At 42.9% G+C, this 4,106-nt stretch overlaps 1 protein-coding gene across 1 annotated transcript in view; it reads left to right on the top strand.

Moving 5' to 3' along the window:
- Nucleotides 1-663: 663 nt before the first annotated feature.
- The window catches only part of LOC133120470 (gamma-aminobutyric acid type B receptor subunit 1-like), a gene marked incomplete at its 3' end in the record, with an annotated part of 15,722 nt that continues 12,279 nt past the window's right edge, over nt 664-4,106 (top strand). Inside the window, exons 1-2 of the mRNA XM_061230321.1 lie at nt 664-680; nt 1,043-1,060. The remainder of the gene's footprint in view (nt 681-1,042; nt 1,061-4,106) is intronic.

Below are 4,106 nucleotides of genomic sequence, written 5' to 3'. Positions count from 1 at the left end.
ACCTAAACCTGTCTCCGAATGTGAGTGTGTGTGTGTGTGTGTGTGTGTGTGGGACTCACCCAAACCTGTCTGCGAATGTGAGTGTGTGTGTGTGTGTGCGTGTGTGTGGGACTCACCCAAACCTGTCTGCGAATGTGAATGTGAGTGTGTGTGTGTGTGTGTGTGAGAGTGTGAGAGTGTCAGAGTGTGAGTGTGTGTGTGAGTGTGTGTGAGTGTGTGTGTGTGTGTGTGGAACTCACCCAAACCTGTCTGCGAATGTGAGTGTGTGTGTGTGTGTGTGTGTGCGTGCGTGCGTGTGTGTGCGTGTGCGTGTGCGTGTGTGTGTGTGTGTGTGTGAGTGTGTGTGTGGGACTCACCTAAACCTGTCTCCGAATGTGAGTGTGTGTGTGTGTGTGTGTGTGTGTGGGACTCACCCAAACCTGTCTGCGAATGTGAGTGTGTGTGTGTGTGTGCGTGTGTGTGGGACTCACCCAAACCTGTCTGCGAATGTGAATGTGAGTGTGTGTGTGCGTGTGTGTGTGTGTGTGTTTGTGCGTGTGTGTGTGTGCGTGCGTATATGTGCGTGTGTGTGTGTGTGTGTGTGTGTTAGACTGTGTGGGAGTCACCCAAACCTGTCTGCGAATGTGAGTGTGTGTGTGTATGTGTGTGTGTGTGGGACTCACCCAAACCTGTCTGCGAATGTGAGTGAGTGAGTGAGTGAGTGAGTGAATGAGTGTGTGTGTGCTTGTGTGTGTGCTTGTGTGTGTGTGTGAGTGAGTGTGTCAGTATGTGTGCGTGTGTGCGTGTGTGAGTGAGTCTGTGTGTGTGCTTGTGTGTATGTGAGTGAGTGAGTGAGTCTGTGTGTGTGTGTGTGCCTGTGTGTGTGTGTGAGAGAGAGAAAGTGTGTGCCCAGGTCATTTACAGTACATTACAGTACTGTATTACAGTACACTAATCATAAAGAGCTTTGTTTGGTCTGAGTCAGGCCCCCTGATTATTCTCTGTTTAGTGTGTGCATTAGAGAGTGATGTCATGTTTCCTCTCTCTCTCCTTCTCTGTCCAGTTGACCGGAATTACACAGGTAAGGAAACGCTTTGCGGCTTTGCACTGATAAACGTCCATTCATCTCTGAGCTTGTGTCATGGCTGTGTGTGTGTCTGTGTGCGTGTCTATATGTGTCTATATGTATGTGCATATGTGTGTTGTGTATTCGACAAAAAACGTTAAGCAAACTGCTCTGCTGATTGCTTTCGAACAAAAATTCCTTTTTGTTCCCGATTCAACGAGTTTTGTGTTGTGGTCTATATTTGCCACATGGGGGCAGTATTGTTTTATATTTGGATAGACTGTGATTTTCATTGTGACCACTAGGTGGTAGTATAAGCTCATGAAACAGAAACACCAAACGACTACCCTATTCTAATGTATTTTGTGCACAAGTGTCTGTGATAGAAAATAACTCAATCTTCTAACTCAAGGGCTGAAATGAAATACCATAAATTACTATTTCATTAACATTAGTTATCTTTGGCTATTAGCTGCAGATAATGAGATGCATGCACTAATGATTAGTTTGTGCTTGTTTTGTTTAATGTGAGACGTGCCATTGCAGTTGTAGTCGTCCTGTAGCATTGCATTCAAATATGTTTTTAACCACACCGCTCTGGTATGGGTTGATTGTCTGTTTGGTCGAAGGCATTGACGTCATTGTTGAACGGTCAGAATAATAGTGCAAACCATCTGTGTTATTTTTATCTGAATGGTGTCATTCCGAGTGCCCCGCGGTTTTGCAGTCCATATGTTATGAAAATGTTGATCTTGATCTTTTGTTGTCGCAGGGATTTAATTAAAAATGTACGAGACGTGATTGTTTGGAGCAGCACTTTGTTAGCTGACAGTAGCGCGTTGTGTCGGAGTCTGTCACACCCAATAAATAGTTATAATATTATTTCGCAAACATTCATAACGCGAACGTGCTCAGGTTCTTATCGCGGAAGTGCGCTGGAGCGTGCAGGATACTCGCGATGGGCAGCGGGGTGTTTTGGACCGCGGCGCGCCCCCAACGTGCGACTCTCCGTACGCTGACTTTCCGCACCGCGAGGCCGATCTTACTGCAGGTTTATTTGCGTCAGTGCATCAGAGCTTACATGCGAGAAACATATTTTTAATATAATATATGTATCTAAATTATATTTAGTATAATGTAGACAACTATGTTTATTTCAAAATGTATCAGTTGTTTTCACATTTATTTTGCTCATTGTGTAATATTTGATAAAATCTTGCCTGTATTCCCAGGTGAAAAAACAGTATACTGTCCATACTTGATATAAACATGAATTATTCTTCAAGTATAAAATAGTGTACTTCTCACAGTATACTTCAGCATACTATATTTTCATGCAGATTTCTAAATGCAGATTTTACAATGTATGCATCACACTATCAGAATCAAAGTGACCGAAATTGGAGCATTTTATAATGTGTGCTCAAAATATTTTTTCTTAATTTAAACTCCCATGCAGATGTCCCATGTGCATTTTGCATGTTCTATTTCTGCAGGTGGATATTTTACATCCGAAAGCACCTCACTTGCTTCTTACACTGCTAGCATAAAGAACACTGATGGGGTCATTCGCTTCTTCCAAATACACTTGTGGAATTGGTTCCGCTGAACTGAATTTTGTCCAAGTCATTCACAGCCACTGATGTAGCATGGCCCGATTTGTGTTTAGGATCAATCTTTCAGTTTACCTGCCTGTATGCAAGCACACTATTTTGTTGATGCTTTTATCCAAAGCAACTTATAGTTGATTAGACTAAGCAGGGTTCAATCCCCTCTGGAGCAATGCAGGGGCTAAGGGCCCTTAACCACTACAATTAAATTAAATTAAATTAAATTTAATTAAATTAATTAAATTCAATAAATGACAACTGGGACAAAGTGTCCGAATTGTCCGAGTTGTCATTTATTTTATTTTATTAATTTAATTAAATTTAATGGGAGGTGGGGGCAGGATATGGGGTGTAACTCTTTTTAATTTATTAAAAAATATAAATTGGGGGGGGGGTCTGGGGCAGGATGTTTGAGGAGGGGGGCAGGGCAGGGCAGGAGCCAAAAGCAGCTCAGCAGTTTTTCAGACCAGCCTCCACTGGGCAAGAAACCAAAGTGTGACATCATTTCAGATCCTCTAATTCAGTAAGTGCTGGAAATGCAAAAAACAGGTCAAGTCCTTCTCATGATTTGCCATCTTGTCCAACCAGACACATCCGCTGAAAAGAAAAAAGCTCGCTTGCACCCACTAAACTTAACACTCTGGAAATAACATTGCCAGAGGTTCAGGTTGGCATAGTTCGTGAGTATGTTTCCTTGGGAAATGTGTGTTTGTATTGTGTGCTTATGAGTGTGTTTGTTTGGGCGGTGTGTGTTTGTATTGTGTGCTTATGAGTGTTTGTTTGGGAGGTGTGTGTTTGTATTGTGTGTTTATGAGTGTGTTTGTTTGGGAGGTGTGTGTTTGTATTGTGTGTTTGTTTGGGAGGTTTGTGGTTGTATTGTGTGTTTGTTCGGGAGGTATGTGTTTGTATTGTGTGTTTGTTTGGGAGGTGAGTGGTTGTATTGTGTGTTTGTTTGGGAGGTGTGTGGTTGTATTGTGTGTTTGTTTGGGAGGTGAGTGGTTGTATTGTGTGTTTGTTTGGGAGGTGTGTGTTTGCATTGAGTGTTTGTTTGGGAGGTGTGTGGTTGTATTGTGCTTTAGATTAGCGTATCTGAGCGCACTACTGGAGACATCCCAGCAGTGTGGTTTGGGTTTGATTCTGGGAAGCCATCTTGGCTCTGGTTCCTGGTGGTCTGAGGAGCAGTGTTAAATCACTGAGCCCAGGTGCTGTGGAGCAGTGGAAACACAGAGGCTCGCTCTCTCTCTCCATCTCCCTCTTTTTTGCACTCAATGCAATTCAATTCAGTTCAAATAAGCTTTACTGGGATGAGCACACATCAGCAGAGCATTTATTACATGAAACAAGACTGTGAACAGTAATAATACACAACAATAATTACTATAAGGTGCTTGGACCCTCAGCGATCTCTCTTGCTCTCTCCCCACCATCTCTCCTGCATTCTCTGTCTCTCT

The sequence above is a fragment of the Conger conger genome, unplaced genomic scaffold (assembly GCF_963514075.1).
Source record: "Conger conger unplaced genomic scaffold, fConCon1.1 SCAFFOLD_206, whole genome shotgun sequence".
Taxonomy (NCBI): Eukaryota; Metazoa; Chordata; class Actinopteri; order Anguilliformes; family Congridae; genus Conger; species Conger conger.
The sequence above is the reverse complement of the archived record's forward strand: the minus strand, read 5'-3'. Positions and strand labels throughout refer to the sequence as shown.